General features: G+C 35.8%; 1 long non-coding RNA gene across 1 annotated transcript; it reads right to left on the reverse strand.

Annotated features, from left to right (window-relative positions):
* Positions 1–7,504: 7,504 nt before the first annotated feature.
* On the reverse strand, positions 7,505–7,968 carry LOC121174531 (uncharacterized). The gene is made up of 2 exons (XR_005890666.1): positions 7,768–7,968; positions 7,505–7,687 (listed from the first exon to the last, which is right to left on the reverse strand). It is a non-coding gene; the product is annotated as an uncharacterized lncRNA (long non-coding RNA).
* Between the last annotated feature and the right edge of the window lie 2,479 nt (positions 7,969–10,447).

A 10,447-nucleotide genomic window follows, 5' to 3' on the forward strand; every position in this document is an offset into this window, starting at 1 on the left:
TTGAAATTTTTTTTAATTAGTTTTGTTTTATTTTTATATATAATTTTAGTTGTGTATGTTTACTAATTATTTATTTTTAAATTAGTTATGTTTTTTTGTTTATAAATGAAGTTGTGTTTTTTATAAATTAAGTTGTGGATGTTTACTTATTGATTATTTTTACATTAGTTGTGTTTTATTTTATAAATGAAGTTGTTTATTTTTTTATAAATTATGTTGTGTGTGTTTCGAAATAATTTTTTTTAAATTAGTCTTATTTTTTTATAAATAAACTTGTTTTAATTTTATAAAGAAAGTTGTGTATGTTTTGAAATAATTATATGAATAGTTTATTTGACCCAAAAAAATACGTGTTTTACATGATTTGCAGATCATGGTTAGAACACGAGGTTTAGGTCGTGCTATAGGTAGGGTTATAGGCAGAGATAGATAGGATGAGCATAATGCGGTTGATGTTCCCCAGAGGCGTAGGCCTACTGCATTAGCCCATAGGCAACAGGTTCATCAGATGACTGAGGATGTTCCTCACATGATTGAGGATGTCCCTCATATGGCTGAGGATGCACCTGAGATGATTGTGCACGTACAGGCTGATGATGGTGCTGAGGGGTCACATGCTGATGATGCTAAGGGATTCCCAGGTGGGCCACGTGACCCATCAATGCTGACTTCATTTGCGGACCATGTTGCACATGCCATTTGGATTGGACAAGTATTTTAATTTGTTAATTATTTCTTATTGTTGATTTGTTTGTCATTAAAAAAAATTATATTTGTATATTTGGAATGCTTTGTACTTCAATTCAGGAACGTCCTGAGTTGAAGTTGGTGTCACACGGGAGGAAGGTGATATTAATTGGGAGGCCAGTGCTTGAGATTGAAGGACTGGTTGCTGCCACAGGATTAAGTCCATTGATCGGGTGTTCAGTTGTTATTGGCGTTCTTGGACTTATATTCGCATTTGTGGAGAGGTGGCACAGGGAGACCAGCACCTTCCACCTTCCAGTAGGAAAGTTGACGATCACACTGGATGCCACTCCTCCATCTGCCTATCAGTGGCGCCTTCCACAGCTTTCATGCTCTTTCTGTGGACGAGGCGATATTTTTGTTGACAGAGTTGCTTGAGATGTTTGCTGAGGAGGCTAGAGCCGAGATAGCATGATCACGCGGGGCATATGTACGGTTGGGATGGGTTCGAGACATCTATGAGGTGAGATGCGAGGCACGACGATGGATTGTAGCAGCTTGTGCTTATCTGCTACACCTAGTGGGTTGCACTCTTTTTGCTAACAAAAGTGCAACATATGTTCATATGGTGCATCTAGAGGCTTTTCGTGACCTGGGTCAGAGTGGTGGTTATGCTTAGGGAGTTGCCGCGCTGGTTCATATGTGTGACCAGTTAGATGAAGCTTCTAGGACCACGACACGGCAGATTAGGTGGTACCTGACTTTATTACATGTAAATTTTGTGTTTTTAAATATGTTACATTGGATTATGATTTAAACATGTTTTTATGTTATGTTAACCTCATTTTTTTGTAGTGTTGGATCTATGAGCACTTTCCGAGTGTGCATCAGTGCGTCACAGATGATGCGTACGAGGAGACGTCCCCACGTGCTCCCCGGTGGCTAACGACAAAGGCGCATATGAAGGGAATTACAGGAGCGCCATACCGGGCACGTTGTGATGCTTTGACGGTCACAGATGTGTGTTAGTTGTCTTACACTGAGCATCGAGGGGTTAGGGGGTTTGAGCTAATTTCGTCGTTCCAGGGTCAGCTGAGATGGGATCCTATGGTGGTCACAGTTCGACTGGAGAGGGTGCTACGGCAGTTTGGTTACATTCAGAGCATCCCTCCGCCGCCTGTTAGTGCTTCATTGTCATATCATGATATAGATGACAGGTGGGTGCATTTCGCGGACCAAGTACTAACTGTGGGTGAGCTTTGTGTAGTGCCTGGGTAGGTATCTGCGGATTACATGGAGTGGTTTTTCCAAATATCCCACCAATTCATGATACCAACCCAGGAAGGTGACCAGCCCAGACATGCACCTGCCCCAGACCATGAGGAGTACATGCAGCCAGCCATCCCACAGGTTCCAGTGGCATTTGACCCCCCTCCACATGCAGTGATAAGATTATTTGTGCGTTTAATGTTTGATGAATTTTTATTTATTTTAAATTTTATAATAAATGTTTTTTATGACTCTCACAAGATGATTACGAAGGCTATGAGGCGATCGCAGAAAGGTTGGAGCGTGTGCTCAACCTTAGGATGGTCACTACAGGCACAGAGTTACAAGATATTATGCAAACTTGCCTCACGATCGCCAGGGGGGTGCCAGTGCAGATGGAAGTGTCAGGGCTCGACAGAGACGGCGCACAGAGCATTGATTATTGTTTTTATGTTTTGTAGTTGACATAATTTTTTGTATTTGTTACTCTTTTTTGTTTAATATAGTTTACTTGTTTTGTATTGTATATTATTTTATGATATTAACTGACGTATCGATTCTGGTCCTTAAGCGAAGTTTTGGACTCTTATGAATTTTTGATAAAAAAAAAAGTGAAGCTAAAATCATGACTTTCGTTCATAAGAATGACATTAAAATTATAAAATTTTAAAAATAAGATAAGTAATTGTTTGTCTTTTAAAGTAAAAAGATGAAAATGATATTTATGTCGGAGGGGCGCTATTTCTCATGTTTGGACGTCAAAGAACCCAAAAAAATTAATGTCGTACCCTGGTTCCATCGAATAAGACCTCAAAAAAGAGGCACAAAATCGAAAAAAATAAGAATCGAACCCTTTTTACATGTTTAAGTATCCATGTTTGGGGTTTTTTTTGGATCATGTGCGAGTCGCCTAAGACATTGGAGGGGCGTTATTTCTCATTTTTGGACGTCAAAGAACCCAAAAATATTAATGTCGTACCCTGATTCCATCGAATAAGTACTCAAAAAAGAGGCACAAAATCGAAAAAAAATAGCAATCAGACCCTTTTTACACGTTTAAGTACCCATGTTTGGGGTTTTTTTTTTATTATGTGCGAGTCGCCTAAGACATTTGAGGGGTGCTATTTCTCATGTTTGGACGTCAAAGAACCCAAAAAAAATAATGTCATACCCTGGTTCCATCGAATAAGACCTCAAAAAAGAGGCACAAAATCGAAAAAAATAGGAATCAGACCCTTTTTACATGTTTAAGTACCCATGTTTGGGGTTTTTTTTGGATTATGTGCGAGTCACCTAAGACATTGGAGGGGCGTTATTTCTCATGTTTAGACGTCAAAGAACCCAAAAAAATTAATGTCGTACCCTGGTTCCATCGAATAAGACCTCAAAAAAGAGGCACAAAATCGAAAAAAATAGCAATCAGACCCTTTTTACATGTTTAAGTACCCATGTTTGGGGGTTTTTCTGAATTATGTGCGAGTCACCTAAGACATTGGAGGGGTGCTATTTCTCATGTTTGGACGTCAAAGAACCGAAAAAAATTAATGTCGTACCCTGTTTCCATCGAATAACACCTCAAAAAAGAGGCACAAAATTGAAAAAAATAGGAATCGGACCCTTCTAAGTATGCCTAAGGTCTGAAGGTCAAACAATTAAAATAAATTATATTTGGACCATTCAAACAACACATTCAACTTTATTATGGAATTTAAACACACCATAAACAGATAAAAGTTACATGAAAAGGAAAAAAAATAAACATTGCATTCAGTCGTTTAGCGATGTCGTAGTCACCTCGTCTTCGAATTCCATAACATATTTAGTAAAGACAGCTAAAATTTCTATTGGCCCATATTTTTTTCAGTAGTTAGACTGTACTAACACCTTCAACACTTCATCGTTGGCCTTCAGCTCATTAATTTCATATTTTATAAGTTTATCTGAATACTCAAAGCGACCTGGTTGGCGGAAAAACAATCGTCTTATCGTTTGTGATTCGTGAATTCTAAGAGGGGGAATCTCTTTAGGTGCAACTTGCTTTATTAAATCCTTCAGTTCATCGATGGTACATCTTGAAAGAATTTGAAATTTCTTTGGATTTTTTCCTGTGAACGCGCATCCAACAAATTTGTTCTAGGGTGGCATGTTCCATTTCCTGTTGTAATACAGGATCGCGTCATGAGTACGGGGCATAGTGCGTTGAAGTAAGTTTATTACTCCATCTGGTGTTCTTCAAACAGTGCATAATAACTCAATCGGAAACAATTGATCATTACACATTAACATTGTGTTGACATCGTCATCATTTATCAATTTCATACACGGAAAGCAAATTTGGTTACCTATATGGGTGAATGACTGTCGGTAGTGAATTTCATCCAAAAATTGTTTGTCGGATAGCTGAAGGGTATTGTGTATTCTGATTTTTAGACTTGCAAAATCACAGTTGTTTGGTACTCGAATGGGCACCAGAGTCAAAGTTTGGAAGTAAACCCCAGTATCATTGTGAATAATCGATCCATTTGGAAAAATGAAACTCAACCTTGAGTTGACAATTGTCTGACTGCTAGTTTCTCCTAAAAATGTCATACTTTGTGTTCAATTGGGAGACTATGTGAAAGCAAGATAATGTGTGATTTATTAGCCGTGTCTCATATATATACATGGTTCTTACTGACAGATTGCTTCACTTTTTTTACAAAAAAATAGACACGCGTGAACATGTTTCGTATTTATGTTTCCTTCAGAATGTGTAGTCAAGTCAGTCAATGTGGTGTCGGTGCTCAAACTTTAATACGCATGCATGTCATTATGTGTTGTTAATTATGACAACGATGTATCGTACACATGTAATTGATTTTTGTTGAACCAACTAATTTTTTTCTTAACGAAACGAGTACTTAATAATATTAATTGGCTATTAATGGCTTACAACAAATTATATCGCATAATGAATACAATTACATAAACAATGCATGTTTAGTCTTCATTTAGGTCGACATAGTGTCTTTTGAATGACATCAAGCTTGTGTACTGCTGCATTATACTATTATATGGCGTTGTCCACTGCTTTGCCTGAGAATAACAATTGCTTGACCACAACAACGCTGGAGGAGGTAAAGGACAATGGTCTTTCAAATAAACCTATTGTACATGAACAAATATTATTAACTCAAATGAACCAAGGAAGTCATTGCATAATTGTTATACTAACTATCTTCAATGTACCTGAACAAAATGATTTCCAAACACGTGACCGACACAGATCATGCGGTGCCCAGAAGAATCGGGTGGTGGTTGACTTCTAAGAGGAAAAAATGTCATGCTTTGTTGTCGGGACAACGATACAAGGATTATGTTATACCGTGATGCAATCACATATCCCATCTCCGTGATATCCTTCCACTTGTCCACACTAACCTGAATCAAGCAAACATACACATGTAAGTTATTTAAAGTTTGTTCTTAAAAAAATAACCTAAAAACATATCTTAGAAAACCCATCAACAAGTAGGGACAACTTTAATTGTTCAAATCTATCTGTGCCACCGAAGAGGTTGATGTACTCATGCGACCATCTGCCAAGTTCTTTAATCAATTCGTTACGCACTAACGGCCACGAATTTTCCCCTATACCTAATAAAGCGGCAATGGACCGATATCCACAGTTACCGTCCGCTTTCACATCCACAACGTCATGAATGAAACCTTGTATGAATGGCGCAAATTGATCCAACATCGGGATGATCCTTGTTGGCTGAGGCGGTTCAGAACATGATGCACTATGTTTGACTGAAAAGTTGCTACTTTGAACAGAATGAAAAACATCAACATACTCCCAGTAAGACAGATCACGCTTTGTGGATCTTTGACTTCTTTTCATCGGTTTCTTCGGTGCACCTTTAGTGTTGACCTTTGACGAAGGAGGGCACATAGAGTTATGATCAAGGTATGCAATATCTCAAAGTTTACTCTTCAGAGTTACTTTGCCACACACATCAAGTTCCTCAAACCTTTTAGATATGTTCTCAATCTCTTCCTTGATGCTGACTTCGGCCTCACATAACCCTTGGTCTGAAAAGCAAAGTCTCCTCCATAAAATATGGACTGACTCCACTAGGATGCTACTAGCAGTATACCTAGAAAGCTCACATGCACAAGGAAGACCGTGCGTGCTTCTCATCACACAACCACAAGAAGAGGGATTGTTGCCGAGATAACGTAGACGCTCAACCTCAGAAGCAATCTCATTTAAAGCGTTCCTTAAAACCATCCTAAGAAGCCTATTGTATAAAGTTTTTTTAAATACATGTCCAACCACATGCGTATTGGTTTCAAAGGATGCTTTAATTTCAACGTGTTGCAGCGTGATCATGTTGTTCATGGTATCCCAAACACTATACAGGTCTCCAAGGCTATTTTGTAATACTCTTTTTAGAGCCCAATGAGTTAATTCAACCCTACATTTAAAATACATAACAAACATGAAAAATATACAACAATTAAATACCATTTATTAATAATCCTTACTAACAAAAAAAATAAGTTCTTAATACCTGTTTATTGTTGTGTTGCCTAGGTGCATGACCTTATTCGTCCATGCTGTAATAAATTTTTTCTTGTGGGGGATAATCCATGTGTCGTTAACATAGTCAACGAACATTGGCCAAGGCGAACAAGCAATTTGAAACTTCTGAAGGGACTCAACGAACTAGTGTTCGGACGGACAATCAACCAAAGTACCTCAGTTATCCATTACATAGTCCCAGGCATTTTTTTGACCGATTATTTGCACTTCGCCTTCACATTCTTATCGATATGAAACTTGCACAACAAATTTGTACACTCCGGGAACACAGTTTTCACTGCATTCATTAGTGCTAGGTCTCTGTCAGTGACAATAACAACAGGGAGGCGATCGTTTCTTAAAAATAGACCTCGAAATCGTTCCAAAGCCCATACAATATTATTAACACGCTCAGCCTCCAGATATACAAACCCAGCCGAGAATGTCATCGTCGTTGGTGTCACCCCAACAAAGTCAAGTAGTGGAAATCTGTACCTGTTTGTTTTGTAGGTACTATCTATAAAAAAACACCAGATGACATGCATTACATAACTTTATTGCATCTGGGTGACACCAAAATAGATCATGCACCACAATTTCATCCTTCAATCTATGCCAATGAATGTATTGATCACGTTCGAAAAGTTTCATCAAATGTTGCATTTCGGTATCAGCTCCTCTTATTGAAGAACGATATGCATTTCTTGCATTGTAAATTTGTTTGATCGTGGTGCAACTGTTGACATTGTGTTCCTTCAACGTTAGCAAGATGTTTTTTGGTTTCACCATCGACTTTGTCATATCAGCAATAATTTTTTTTTCATCCTTAGTCAATCGTCTAGCGTATGGATGTCCAACTAAGGACTTGGCCAATTCATGATTGTGAATCCCACAGATCAACTTCACCATCCAACCTTTCCCTCCATGCACTGGTTTCTCACGAAGCTTGAAGGGACAATCACATTTCCTACTCCCAGTGTCTCTTCTAACGAATTCTTTATTCCTACACTTGTACATACCATTCCTTTCACACCCAATTAAGACAAATGAATTTCTTCCTCTGCTACCGGTATCTATGTCAGACCTCATAATCACTACAACAAATCTGTTTTCATGGACAACTGTTCGAACCCACTACAAAACATCATCTCGAGTACCAAATACCTACAATGCAACCCCAACATATTAATTTTTATACAAAACATCAATTCAACCAAATGATTCAAACTAATCAACATGATTACCTGAGACGTATTAAAAGCATTCGAACAATCAACATGTGGTTCATTCACACCACATTCTTCTTCATTATCATAATCATAATTCATATGAACTTCTTGTGACATCGTATAGTCATACGTCCATTAATCTTCGTCCATCTTAACAACATATTATTAAATTATGCATCATACACAAGTACATTCAAATTATCATATAACCACATCCAAAAATTGACTACATATTAACTAACAAACATATTAACTAATACAAATACATTCAAAATTTATAACTACATTATTTACTTAAACTAAACTTAACACTATAATTAACAACTAATAAAACATTTTTCTACCACAACAAAATACAATTATTTTACCTAAATCATTTAATATTATACCAAAATCATTATACCTAATTAAATCAATTATCCACAATTTAAAAAATTTCAAATACAAATATTATAAATTATAATATATATATTATATATAAATTAAAAAAATTAACATTCCGGAAGAACTTCTTCCAGAAGTTCACAGTTCTTCTTCCGAAAGACGTTCTTCCGGAAATTCACAGTGCTTCTTCCGAAACAACTTCCGGAAGTTCATAGTTTTTCTTTCGGAACAACTTTTTCCGATAGTTCATAGTTCTTTCGGAAAAAGTTTTTACCATTTTACGGTTCACCTTCTCCAATAAATGCATACCTCTGACGAAATAGGAACAACAACGACGAAATGTGTACCACCAATATTTAACCTTCACTGAACGGTTACTTCAAACACACAAACGGGACCACCAAAACTTCAAAAGCTTTTTACGAAAAAGGAATACAAAGAACACCGGGATGAAAGTGAAAGCAAAAAGGTGTAAAATGAAAAAGCAGCACAGTAAATTTAAAGAAAACAACACAATAACAAAATCATCATTAAATATACATTAAATATTATTTTATTTCTGATTATTATTATAAAATGAAATCTATTTTTACTTCACGTTGTTATAAAATTAAAATTATTTATTTATTATATATTAAGTTTTGTAATACAAATAAAATGTTATCATAGTAAATATTTTATATTTTTTAAAAAATATACGAATTAAGTAATTTGTATGATTCAAATTATACTCAATTGTCACAAAATTTATTATTCAAATTTATATGCACATAAAATATGAATTAGAAATATTAGTCATAATTATGTATACTAATAATTTATGTATAATAATATTATTTATTTTATAACATAATTGATTTATTAGAAAAAAAATTTATTAGAAAAAAAAATTTCATTTAAAAAAAACCATTTAAAAAATAACTTCCGGAAGAAGGTTCCTCCGAAAGAAGAAATTGGTCTTCCGGAAGAACCATCTTTCGGAAGAAGTTCCAGAAGACATTCTTCCGAAACTTCTTCAGGAAGTTCTTTCGGAAGCCCACCTTCTTCTTCCAGAAGAACCTTCTTCCGGAATTTATTCCGGAAGAACGTCTTCCGAAACTTAATCCAAAAGAAAGTTCTTTCGAAAGACGGGATTGCATAAGGGCAATTTTGCCCATTCACTATTTGTTGGGTGCACCAGCAATGTTGCTGGGTGCACGTAGCATGTCCCCTAGTCCTTTAGGATGTAGTAACTGAAACGAAGCCTATCTAGTAGTAGCACAGTAGTTGGTTGAATAGGATGTGTAAGGATTATAAACCTCCTAGTATTGTGTTCAATTCCTATGAAAAAAAAAAACCTATCTAGTAGTAATTGTTAGCAGTGTTATTTTATTTTGTTAGCAATTGTTCGTTTCTGATATATACATCCAGTATACATTGAAATTTGTTGACCAGCCCTACAAATCATTGAATATATATTGGGACTCAACGGTTCGCACAAAATTACTTCAAAGTTCAAATGATTTTGTCAACTTTCATTATATCATGTAATTGAAAATAATGTAAATAATAAACAAGAAAAGGAACCAAGGACAGAAACACATTAAGTGAAGCATGTAACTTGTGAGGGCATGGAGGGCATATCAATCTGAATTCCCATACACAAGACTAGAATACCTGAATGAAGACTTCCGCAACATTAGTACTAGTTAAGTTTCTGGCTTCAGCCCGAGGTAGCTCATAATTCTTCCCAGCAATAAGTTACCACATAGCAATCTTTTTTCGTTAAAGCTAACAGTAATTTAGCATAGAAGTTAACTTAAAAACAGGCAAGAAAGAAAAAACAATCTCACAGCACGGTTATAAGATCCCAACCATCAAAAATGATTGTGCATTAGCAATGCATAAAGTCTAAAGAGACATTAACCAGACAACAATATGTAATATTCGATCATATAATATATGCTTGGTATCAGATAAACCATACAAAGGTTTTGAAAACTTTTATAGGGACTAGATTGAATTTTGAGTGAAACTATATAAATCAAAGGAGAAATTTAATCTTGTATTTAAAAAAATTAAGGAAACAATCCCCCAGCATATCTATTATATTAATTTTGTATTTTCATTTAAAAGAAAAAAATAAAAAACAAAATAATATAAAAAGAAATGCAAGTAACACTATTATTAAGTGAATTTCTATGTTAGTTTTTTAGTGGGGCCAGTATGAGATTTCACCCAATAATAGATAGTGTTAAAAAGGAAGTGTCACTAGCATTCTGTAAGAAACAAGTAGAGAATAATAAATGTACTCAAGAATTGCAGAAACAAA

The sequence above is a fragment of the Glycine max genome, chromosome 3 (genome assembly GCF_000004515.6).
Source record: "Glycine max cultivar Williams 82 chromosome 3, Glycine_max_v4.0, whole genome shotgun sequence".
Classification (NCBI taxonomy): Eukaryota; Viridiplantae; Streptophyta; class Magnoliopsida; order Fabales; family Fabaceae; genus Glycine; species Glycine max.